Raw genomic sequence first — 13,204 nt, forward strand, 5'->3', positions numbered from 1 at the left:
ATATCTTACGACCTCTTCTAAAATTTCTTTCGTTACTGGCCGCTAAGGTTTATTCATTGACATTAAAAAAAAGTATAATTCGAACCGAGATAGTCTTTTGTTTTTCTGCAATTGCTGAACAAACATGAACATCATGTGCGAATTGACAATGTTAACTAAATTAGAACATCGATGCGTGATAAAATTCTTGACAAAACAGGGTAAAAATCAAAAAACCATAAAAGAGGAAATGGATTGTGTTTACCGTGAGTCTGCTCCTTCTTTATCTACCATTCAAAAGTGGTCAAGCGAGTTTAAACGCGGAAGGGAGAGTATTGAAGATGACCCTAGACCTGGCCGGCCTGTAGTAGCTACTTCACAAGAAAATATTGATAAAGTGGAAAAACTTATATTGGAAGATGGTCGAGTGAAGGTAAAATCTATAGCACAAGTAACCAATCTCTCTATTGGTACCGTACATGATATTATACATGACCATCTTAATATGTCAAAAGTAAGTGCAAGATGGGTTCCGCGAATGCTGACTCGGCTTCAAAAAGACATGCGTGTAGCTTGTTGTTCCGATTTTATTGACCTGTGCGGTGAAAATCCTGATGAGGTGCTGCAAATAATAGTTACTGGAGATGAAACCTGGGTTCATCATTATGACCCAGAGAGTAAACAAGAGTCCATGCAGTGGCACATTAAGGGTTCAGCTCATCCCAAGAAGTTCAAGGTCATCCCTTCAGCTGGCAAGGTCATGGCCACGATATTTTGGGATTGTGAAGGAGTATTACTAATCGATTATAAAGAAAAAGGTGTAAATATCACAGGACAGTACTACGCTAACATTCTACGTCAATTAAAGGATGTAATTAAAGAAAAGAGGCGAGGAAAGTTAACCAAAGGTATTCTGCTTCTGCATGACAACGCCCCCGTCCATACTGCTCATATTGCCAAGGCAGCTATTGTTGAATGTGGGTTTAAAACTGTTACTCACCCACCGTATAGTCCGGACTTAGCCCCCAGCGACTTCTTTTTGCTCCCCAATCTTAAAAAGGATCTGCGTGGAAATAAATTTTCTGACGATGAAGCATTGAAGGCGGCAGTGGAGGAGCATTTTTATACGAAAGATAAAAAATATTTTTACGAGGGATTAAAAAAAATAATTGATCGATCTTTTAAGTGTATGAACATAGGGGGGGAGTATATTGAAAAATAAAAATATCAAACTTTTCGTACTTGTTTGTTTTCATTCTCATACCGAGAATATTTTGAACACCCCTCGTATAGGTACGCCCGCAAACTTGACTTGAAACCCCAAGTTCACTAGTCCGGCACCAGCGTCCGATGCGTGCGCACGCGGCGCCATCTTGAATTCGAACATTTTGAATTTACTGGAGTTTTTGACAGTTACTGGAGTTTTGAAATGTGCGTGTGATTTGGGACTGTGTTTGTGTGTGTGTGGATGGGGATTGAAATAGTGTATAAAGGTAAGCTGATTTTCATTTTGTTTTTAAATTAGATTAGGGGTGTTTTTTTACTATTAATTAATAAACTATTTTTTGACACTATTCAAATAGTTGGCAGGTGACAAAAAAGGTTAGGCAGGCAGGTACTATATTTTTTAGGGTTCCTTATACAACGGGTGAGTCTGTCTGTCACCAGGCTGTATCACATGAACCTAAGAATAGATAGGTAAATAGTACTTATAACTAATTAACTTTTTTACAGAGAAAAGATCTAAGATTTTTTTGGCAGTTCTGCCATTACAACAAATAGGTATTAATAATCATAGGTAAGTTAAGTACCAGAAACGTGATTTTTTTATCTAGCTTATATTTTACTGTTGTTTCTCTAGAATAATAATTAAAACATAAACATCTAAATAATCTAAATACAACAACAACAATACAATACAAGCGTAAGTGAGGGAGGACATTAAAAAATCCTTTGAAAAATAAAACATTTTAATTTCGAAACACCCTGCAAATAAATTACGATAAAATTAATTTGTATTATTGTAATGACTGTTAACATCAGTAAGTAAGCATGTCTAAGGGCCGGTGGCACCAACCACATTTGACAGACTGATCAACGTCAGCCGGCGCGCCCCGGTGATTTACTATGAAACTTTCCATACATAGAAATTTAGCGAACTCTTTAACGAAGACTAAAGTTTGGTGCAACCGACCCTATGCCATGCGAAGTACAGTCAGCATCAAAAGTAGCGGATCGGACTACGCGTCAAAAGAATCTACCATTCTCTAATAAATTAACAGAAAGAGACATACCTACCTATGTCTCTATATTAGTATGTAAAACAATTAGACTATGACAGATGCTTTTAAGAGTTTTAAGAACACGAAGTGTAATAAGATATTAGGTATGTATATATCTCTATTTGGAAAAGCATTCCGGAGTGGCAGATACTTTTAGTGCGATGTTTCATCCGCTACTATTGATGCTGACTGTACTTGGCCGCGTAGCCAACATGCCAATACCTTACTTCCGTAGCGAACGAAACTATCACTGTCGCACTAATATGGAGTGATGTATGATGAGAGAGACACAAAGCGTTTCGTTGTCGTAGCGCAAGCGATTGTCAGCTTGGCTAGGCCGACAGGTAGTTGGGCCATTTTATTTAAAGTCCCCTACACTTTATTTTCAAAATTGAGATTTTTTTATGTTATTTCTACTCAGAATCATGAGCTCTTTTGATCCTAATTCCTAATAGGGGAAAAAAAGTGTCCCAAGATTTCCATTCGATCTTTCCATTCCGAAACCGCCATACAAAGTCTATGAAAAAATGGTAACGGAATGGGAAAAAACCTTGTGACACTTTTTTTCTCCTATTAGGATAGAAAAAGCTCGTGATTCTGAGTAGAAATAACATATAAATTCACAAATTATAAAATAAAAGTGTATAGGGGACAACTTTAAATAAAATGGCCCAGTTAAACTTCTTAACGTCCTAGGTTTTTTACGAAGACTAGAGACTAGGTCACTTCTTCAGTTTTTATAGCTTTTTTCTGGACCAAATATTACAGTTTTTCAGCCAATTTTTTACAGTCAATGTCTCATTACCTAAACGAGCCGACTTGACAGCGGGTGACAACCGCTATTTTTTTATACTTTTTGTCGTGGCGTGATAGAAATAGTTTTCTTTTCAACACAATGAGCAGTAATGGCTGTTGTCGGTTGTACAATTATTTATAATGGATAGGCTAAGGCACGTAAAAAGTTTAATACGTACGTATGAATTAAGCATCTGTGGATAATTGAGGAGTGTCTTTTCAAAAGGGTTTATTTTTTTCTTAGCGGTACTTCTAGAGAGAACCTTGCTCAAGAAAACTTAAGGTCCAATTTAGAAATAGATTCCCAGAAAAATTAACCCTTTTGAAAAGACACTCCTCAATTATTATAAGGTGACATATAACGCTACTTAGTATCTTCGGTCTGTGAAAAATAATTCAATAAAAAAATAATAACTCTTTAGTTTTTCGAAAGATGTATCTTTGAAACGCTCAAGAATAGTTCTATCATCCAGTTTTTCAACCATCCTTTAACGTTCTTGTAGAGTAAGTATAACTAGAAGACAATCCTCGAAAACTCGATTCAGCCTTACTCATCAAGTCATCATAATTATCAAAGAATAGATCCGCTATTAGACAAAAATCAACTCTAAGATTTCCACAATGCCAGCTCGCTTCCTCACAATAAATTCCTTTACTCTTGGATACACCTTGTTGGAAGCCTCTCTAGGATTATAAATACAGGCCTTTACACGTATCATATAGGCGGGTTTTTCGATTTTTAGCCATATTGTGCAAAGCGATTAGCGTGATTAAGGTACCTTAAGGTGACAGTTCATTTCCAACCGCAGCTGCACTACTGTTCATTTTACTATGGAAATTGACAGTAACAGCGACGCGTTCAGTACCAGTAGTGCAGCTGCGGTCAGAAATGGAATGTTAGGTACCCTAGGTCATGCTGAAAAACGCTTACTACGAGACCGACTATAACGTTGAAATACATCATCTTGTAATACGTCCCTACCGCTACATGTAGTTGTATATTATTAATGTTATTATGATGCATAAGTCATACGTGTAATAACTATTCATCGCCATATTATCCGGCCTGTAGGGAGTTTATAAATAGAATAACAAGTTTTGCCTGATGAAATTGCTTCTAGACAGGCAGAAAGAGTAGGGAGACATAATATTATATTTTATATTTCTATAGGTCACTTTTTTATCTACTCAGCTACGCACAGCGCAGACTCAGTTTATTTTTTGACGCCAATTAGGTATCTATGAGATATTTTCTTCCTCCGAATGTAGGATTTAAATAGCCTATTTAAAAAGCCAAAAAAAGCTACATTTCACCTAATAAATAGGATTGAATAAGGGTTGGCTGATTATTTTATATTATGTTAATACCCAATATTGACACAGAAAATCTGCTATCGTATGCTCAATTGCCATCTAAACCGGCTCTTCTTCTTCTTCAGTCGGTCCCTCAATACTGAGGATCGTGACATCATGTCCTTCTGTTGAAGACCAGGTTCCTCCATAGGGTTCTGTTCCCCGCCAAGCACATGGCCTTGTGCAGTTTTAATTGCACCGCTAAACCGCTAAACCGGCTAGGATAAGACTAAGATTTCATTAAGCACAAGCCATTAAAATTAACAAGAAATCTGATTGCCTTATATCAGGCCATAAAATTAACGAGAATATGTATACATGTTCAAAGAAATGTGAAAGCATCTGAGATATAACTTTCGTGCGTAAACCGATATCTCGTTCAGTAATACCAGACTCATTAAAACAAGATCATATTATTATGTATGAGTTTAATGTTGTACCATTCGGTTTGATGTACGCACCGATTGGTTCATTGTAGTACAGTTAGCGTCAAAAGAAGCGTATCAGTCGTTGCATCAAAAGTGTCTAGTTTTGAACGCCATCTGTCGAGATTCTTATATTTCTATTTGGAAAAGTAATCGAGGGTGGCAGATAAACATGGAGTGGAGCGTTGTTTCATCCGCTACCATTGATGCTGACTGTACAATAAATAGCCGAACAGACGGAGTATAAGACGGACATGATGAAAATATAAGAGTTTAGATTCTGTCCTTTTGGCTATGGAGCCCTAAAAATGTAGGTTGTAATTTATCCAAGACGCCATATCGTCACAAAAATAGTCACATTCGATCAGATTATTCACTTGATTATTTTTTGGAATGTTGCCTTATGTATTTGCTTCTGGTACATAGTATCTTAAGGATCACTTATTTTTTCGTGTATCGGATTATTCGGATTGGATAACCTCATCAAGGATTACCTATGTAAAATTATTTTCTTGGTTTCGGATAAAGTTAAACCTACCTATTACTACGAGTATCATGAATGTTGTAAACTTATTTACCATCTGAGGTAAAGTTCACGTAATAAAAATTCAAACAATTATCAAAACTGCAACCATTCTGAATGGGGACACAATCAAACCGATCCGTGTTAAAGTGTAATTGAAGCCCAATTTCATGGTATTGACGGTTGCGTAGTTTTGTGAAATAATTGTTCTTGATGACCTGCGATTTAGCATAATTTTATATGCGTATTTTGTAATAAACACTGTTAATGTGGGACAAATGCCTGATATCAAAAGGAGACTACGAGCATTCATGATTAAACAATTCATTAAAGCAAAGCAAGATAAATAACCATCGCGAAATCCCGAAAGATAGCAGATAAATCGATAAAACTAAAGAGACCAAGGCCCTATTGCGTAACATTTTACAACTCATAATACAAGCGGAAGTCTCTTTCTAATAAAAGGGAATGAAAAGAGGCGCCCGCTTGTATTATGAGTTGTAAAATGTTATGCAATAGGCCCCAACTCTTTACTAACTTTCCAGGACACTAAACGTCTGTGGACGCCATCATCATAAAAAATGAAATGAAATGAAATATATTTTATTTGTAAAGATATGGGTATACATAAATGATCTTATTCTATAGTTAGTGTCTCCATTTTCAGCCTATTACAGACATACAAATTAAATAACCTTACAACTATATTTACAGAACTTATTATATCTATATTTACATTATTGCTTCATTGCGAAATGGCAAAGTGTTCCGAATTGCTGTAGTACATTAAACTCTTAAGAGCCTGGCTCTTGTCGGTGGAGTAACCGCCATTTCGTTCTTCTCTCTGCCACTGTTTTGAGCTCCCGAGACGTCACTTGATTTTCTCTTTGGCCTGGTGCAAAAGGGCGTTTTTTTTTGTTGTTGTCCCAAACACTTTGTTTTTTTTTAAATTTGGGATTTTTTATGTTATTTCTACCTACTCAGAATCACGAGCTCTTTCCATCTTAATAGGAGAAAAAAAGTGTCCTAAGGTTTTTTTTTTCCATTCCGTCACCATTTTTCATAGACTTTGTATGGCGGTCGCGTAATGGAAAGATCGAAAAATGTATGGAAATTTTGGGACACTTTTTTTCTCCTATTAGGATAGAAAGAGCTCGTGATTCTGAGTAGAAAAAACATAAAAAATCCCAAATTTGAAAAAAAAAGTGTTTGGGACAACAAAAAAAATCCCAAATTTGAAAAAAAAGTGTTTGGGACAACAAAAAAAAAACGCCCACAAACGCACGTCTCGTTCTTCCTCTGCCTCTGTGGACGTAATTTAACTTATTATTATAATAAAAAAAATAACGGGTTGCACTCCGGGAGTGCCGACAGAAGTGAAAACTCAATGACTAGTCCAAAATGTCTGCAGCACTATGTATAATTGACCCAACCTCCTTTCTATTGAAAAACTTTAGTTACGAAATTGCTGGTCAGGTGGAGCTTATTTAAAATTCGAATTTCAAGTAGCGTTAATTGTTTAAAATTCGAATAAAAATTGTAAACTTAGGTTAGGCTTGCAGACCTCGCATCGAAATATATTTGGTCATGATATTTTGAGTTTTATTCACCAGTACTAGAGTTCACTTTTAGTAGCGATTTCATCAAGATGTAGCTTTATTGATTTATATTTGAGTGATATACTTAAAGTTAGAATGTAACTGTGAGATCCTCGTATTTCAGCCCGTACAAGATTAGAACATTGAGCTTTATTGCTTAATATAAAAGTCCAGTTTTAAATAATTGACCTGATAATGATACGTTATGACTAAAGTAATTTTTTTAAGAACTGTAGACCCTCGGCAAAACCGACGGAGCTCATCCCACAGCCGGCGCGTCCGCGGGAGGAAAATCCTCTTAAACCGCATAGTACGTGACCATTTAGGCTCTAGGGTGTAGATATATTAATACAGTTTTTCAACTTAAATGTCTGTTGATGGTGTAATATTGTATTGAAAGTGAATAAAAATAGACGCATTTAAATAGCAACACAACAACAACAGTAATAAAATCTAGCATGGTAACCAACAATTAAGTCCTGTTTTCTAAAATATTTCACTACACTACCTAATTACATTGAAATCATGATAAACCTTGAAGTTGGTATATCGTGTTTATTATAAAAATACAGTTAATTTTATTTCATACCATTAACCTTCACAAATGGAAACGCTTTTAATTATAACTGCGTTTATAAGGGTACCATTTCACTTCTGACCGCAGCTGCACTACTGGTACTGAACGCGTCGCTGTTACTGTCAATTTCCATAGTAAAATGAACAGTAGTGCAGCTGCGGTTGGACATGGACTGTCACTTTAAGTGTCCTCAAGTCAAAAGAACTAAATATTATTAGGTAGGTGAAGTGTCGTATAAAAATAAGGTTAAATAAGATACTAAAATGCACCTATTGAGCATTTAAATGTAGAGTTGGAGTTAGCACTGTTAGCAGTATATTCGTATTTTTCCACCTGATTTGATATCGGTGGAAATGCCTATACATTTTATCCTGTACTAAATGTTTACGAGCTCCGTAGAAAAATGTTTACGGAGCTATTATGGGATCACTTCGGTCTGTCAAATCGGTTACTTAAATGCGTTTTTCTCAGAGACCGTATGACGTATATGCCTAAAATTTTAAACAATTACCACCACTAGCACTGTCAATAAATCAAAGCCGCTTGTTTCTTATTTAAGGGAGCAATTTAGGGGTCAAGGGGGATACGCAATTTTTTTAAAGATTAGGGCCATTATTATAACTTATATTCGGCGGCGAGTCCATAGAACTCGATTCCCATCGGCTTGCCTATTTTTAGAGGCATCTGAACCTTACAAATTCTAAAATAAACTTCGGCTTACCTAGTGAACATTTTCGGCACGCCGAATACAGGGTTAGGATACAGATCCTACTAGAACAGATATACAGTGTGGAAAGATAAGTCAGGCCCTGGAGGGAAACTACCTTATTAAATCCTTAAGCTGGCTCATTCTACTTAATGGAGACATTCCTTTATTTTTAAAAAGAAACAAAACTGCAATCAAAGTATTTTTCTTTTTTTCTTCAATTTGGCTTGTCAAAAATAATCTTGAGTACCTACTAAATATTACATTTTATGAATATTTTGTACGACAGACGAGTTTAAGACCTATAATGTTTCTTGGAGAAATGTTATCATTAACATTAACTGTATCGACTAGTAGAATAAAATTGCGAGTTTTTATTTTTTGGAATTTTTAGTCGGTTCGAGTCCCGGGCGAGGCAAGCGAGTTTTAGAAAATCTTTGAATGCAGTTTTGTTTCTTTTTAAAAATAAAGGAATGTCTCCTTTAAGTAAAATGAGCCAGCTTAAGGATTTAAGGTAGTTTCCCTCCAGGGCCCGACTTATCTTTCCACACTGTATACTACTCACTCAATAGAGTTCAACGGAAATACAATATCTTAATTTCATGTTAATTCTTCCCATAACGAATTTGTTGACCTGACTCAGATATTACATAATAAGTAAAATATTTATAACTCGGAAGGTTCGGCTCCAGGTTAATTAGGTACGTGTCTTCGTACGTAACTTATCAATAAGTTAAATTTCCAAACCGATTTCCATTATACATATTAATGTATGGTTTCTTACCTCTTACTTAGATTTAATAATTTGTAATAATTGTAATAAACAAGCGGTGTTTCTTTTAATGTACACGCTACCTAAATCCATACAAGTGTTATTCAATCAGTAAAAAATGTTAGAGGTTCCGTCTTGTGGTAAAAATTATTATGGAAAAAGATGTAGGAAGTACTTGATCCCAAAATTGTATAACGAAATACCGTATGATATAAGGGAATGTAAATCATTTAGGATGTTTAAATTTAAAATGAAAATGTTTCTATTAGACAAAATTAAATTAAAGTTACCATCATAAGCAATAAGATGTACCTACTGTTAACAATTAATTAAGCAATTGCCTAAGTAGCTAAGTTTACCCATCTATGTTTTAAGGGAGTCCCCTCTGCCAACAAACTGTCCTGCAGTTTGGCAGAAGAAAAAAATATGTATGTTAGGGTTTATTTCATCTGAATAAACGATTTATTTATTTCTATTTATTTTTATTTTTATTTTATTAGTTAAAGCTTTTTATCTACTTTTAATTTAAGGAAAAAAAAAACTAAATTATATGTAACGAACTTGATTAGCTCATCTATATTATTCATTTCTTCATCTAAAGAACATAAGTCTTCTCTGAAAAACACAAGTAGATAATGCTCCCGGTACTGTATGGCGACACCCGGGAATTCGCGGTTCCCGTACTGTATTTGTATAGAAAACCAGGAGCACTCCCTAAACACAAGTACCTACAGTGTTTTTGAAGTATTATTGTTTTTATTTATATTTGTTTCTATAAGTGATCTCTTCATTTGTTTTCAAATTGTTTTTAAATCCATTCAGTTCAAAAATTCGTACAGTCTCACCAACAGGTAATACAGATAATTTTAACCATTAATATCCTGTGTAAAATAAAATAAAACTTTCCAACATACCATAAACTATTAATCAGCTTAATTTCAAATTCACCCAAGTCCTCACAAACCTATGAATAAGTTAGCATACATTCGCGTATACTCGTTGACCGTAAATTACGACGGTCAGACTTTTTAAATTAATTGCTTACGTAATTGCTATAAACATAAACAGTTATGTTACGTAATGCTGGAGCAAATAAAATAAAAAAAATATGTGCCTAATTTGTTTCTGGGAACTAGTAATCTATAAATTTGGACTCTTTAAAACCTTATTCAGTATTACGTTTATTCATGTCTGCAATAATAAATATTATTGAACATTGGGTGAACATTATAATATAGGTATGTATCTATATCGACTATATCATAGATATCAAATCATCCCGGTTAGTAATCAATTATAGTTACCAATTCTCTTCTTATTATAAAATTGTACAACGGGACTTAATCGCGTATCTAAGTTTTAAAATTTACCTCCGACGTTTCGAGGACGGCGTTGTCCCCGTGGTCTCGGAGAAGACTGGCTAAAGTTGACATCAGCATCTTCTAACCGCGCGAGTTTTTCGAACTACCCGCACTTGGTCTTGTTTATCAGCTTGAACGTTTTGCGCACTAGGGATGTCACTCTGTCGACACACAACACTAACGATATTCGATATTCGGTAGTGTTAGCCAGTCTTCTCCGAGACCACGGCTGCCCTCCTAAGGTAAAAGGCCGTATTTTCAAAGAACACTATATGAAAATACGGCCTTTTACCTTAAGGAGAGCAGACGGGGACAGAGGTAAATCTTAAAACTTAGATACGCGATTATGTCCCGTTGTACAAATTAATAATGTGTAAAAATCGTGAAAGTTTAAATCAGGGTAATTCTCTTCTTCCTCGATTCCTCATCACTGAGGGTCGCGACCACAATACATGAGGTCGTTATTTTGTGCACCAAGGCTCTTTATTCTGCACAATTTTCCGCCTTCCTGATAATAGGCACCTGTGTAGATCCCGGGCAGGCCTTTGCAGTATAAACCCACCCCATACCAGCAGTTACCATTTATTTATATTGTTTTATTACCTAGTAACATTACGCGCACATAAGTAAAGTCGTAACGTTTAATTACCTATATATTTCACTTTATGATAGAATACGAGGTACGATAAACTACGCAGCGTAACCGATACGATCATCGCAAAGTTTCTGAAAAACGGTTGGCAATTTAGCATAAATAATAGATAAGGAGAGGAGACTCCGGAGATTTTAACCGCCGGGAGAGAATAATTTAAGTGTTTTTTTTAAGTTTAATGAAAAGTTGAGTCTACTAATGTTATGAAATGGTTTTGTTATGTCAGACCTCTACTCTGACTATTTGGTCACAAGTGTCACTGCCCCGTGGTCAAAACCATCAACTGTTTCACACATTTCGGCAATGTGCGATGTCGGTAGTGGGCTAGTGGGGGTAACACAAACCACACTAACGCACGACGTGGTGAAAATATGAACTTTCGTGAGACGACATCATCATACTATTTGGTAACTGCCATTTGACACAATTCTAGGGAAAGGGCAAGCTATGATGGCGCCATCTGTTAACTGCTAAATACTTCGACCGGCCAACCCCATTTAAGTTTAGCTACATACATTACATATTCAAGAATGTTTAAAATACACATTTCTCCCCACGGTTCATTTGTCCCAGTTTCCTCCTGCTCATTTTCTTTGGTCGGTAAATTCTTATGGCAGTGCATTCGCGAGTGTGTGGTCGCACCGTTATAATAGAACAACTTCACTGCGAGTTTACGATGGTACCGTTTTATTTTATTGTTTATTTACTTTCTGTGCCATTCTTTCTTGGGTGTATAAAAATTATAAATGCATGAGCCAAATTTGAAACTTTGAACCACTTTCCAATCGACATTTAAAAAAAAACATACTCGGATTATACGAGCTGCACTACATTAATCTTATAATTTTTTGGCTAAACTCGTTTTCTTGTATTTTAAGGCAGAAAGTTAGAAACGCATATGTGACTTAATATTCTTAACATACATAGGTAAGTACATAATATATGTATTTAAGGCGTGTTAACGTTTTTGTTCTGTCTTAAGCATTATACAGATGTCGTGAAATAGTACATTATTGTCGAGGTTCGGAAGTAGCTACTTGCTGGCTGAGGATTCGTTTTAAACGGACGACCTTGGGAGTCCGTTTAATTGAATCCGAAGCCAGTAAGTAGCCTTCCAGCCGAGTCATATATAGTGCTTTTCTCAAAAATGGTGCAAGAAATAGAAATATTTTACAGAACTTACAGAAGCAACGTTCTAATTTTCCATTAATTTTCACAGAAAAAAATACAACCATTAAAAAAATTAGCTTGCCGCCTTTAAAAAAAAAAGAAGTGTATTTTTCTGCTGAAAATACGCCAACCTATTTGAGACACCTAAATAGTCGCGGTACCAACATTAAGCCTGTAACAGACTATCGCACCGCACCGCGACCTTGGAGCGTCGCACCCATAAGTGAGAGCGAGAAAGAGATATCTGTTTCTCGCTCTCACTTATGGGTGCGACGCTCCAAGGTCGCAGTGCGGTGCGATAGTCTGTTACAGGCTTTATAATAATAAGTGCTGATCATCTGTTTGGCTGTTTAAGGGACCTATGCCTTCATTTGATATGGCCATTTGAAGTTTTAAAAAGTTTGGAACTCGTTAAATAATGGAATTTGTATGCGACATTGCAGTCCCGAAATCGAGACTGCAATGTTTTTAACTTTTTAATTTTTTGAATGACCATAATCTACGCACTTCGCGACCTATTTTTTAACCGGCAACGTCGACTTTGCCGTCCATTTTTGAGAAAAAATATTTTCCATCGTATTTTCACGGAAACGTACGAATGTGTTTTGCTATTTCAGTCAGTCTTGGTACAAAAAGTACTGAGGTTGACTGGAGTTTTTATAGACCCTGTATTTTAAGACATCCTGTATACAGTTTTGCCGTTGCACGCAGGGAACTATTTTAAAGCCATCGAATAATTATAAATACTGGTTTCTGATCTGGATAACGCATTTGTTTGACGTATTGCGATTAATGGAAGATTGTGGGAGTCCATTTATTTATGGGCAAACTGAACATATGAGCTACGTGTATTAAGTAAACAGGAAAGTAATAGGACCCAAGGTGTTTACAAATATTTGTAAGTACAAAGCATCTATTATCAAGATGTTAAAGTGCATGTTTAGATATTTTTGTTCAAACTATAAAAATATTTAGGCACCAGTGACTTCATAACACACTCTTATTTTTACA

The 13,204-nt window shown here is 35.7% G+C and overlaps 1 protein-coding gene across 3 annotated transcripts in view; it reads left to right on the forward strand.

Moving 5' to 3' along the window:
- LOC134650969 (uncharacterized) overlaps positions 1 to 13,204 on the forward strand; it is a 140,461-nt gene that overhangs the window by 13,733 nt on the left and 113,524 nt on the right. The window contains exon 1 of one of the 3 annotated variants that reach the window (XM_063505931.1): positions 1,324 to 1,472. The exons of the other annotated variants lie outside the window; for them this stretch is intronic. The gene's annotated coding sequence lies outside the window, so the exon portion shown is untranslated. Of the gene's footprint in view, positions 1 to 1,323; positions 1,473 to 13,204 lie in introns of those variants that run through there. 3 annotated transcript variants of the gene reach the window in all.

This window comes from Cydia amplana, chromosome 9 (genome assembly GCF_948474715.1).
Source record: "Cydia amplana chromosome 9, ilCydAmpl1.1, whole genome shotgun sequence".
In the NCBI taxonomy this organism is placed as follows: Eukaryota; Metazoa; Arthropoda; class Insecta; order Lepidoptera; family Tortricidae; genus Cydia; species Cydia amplana.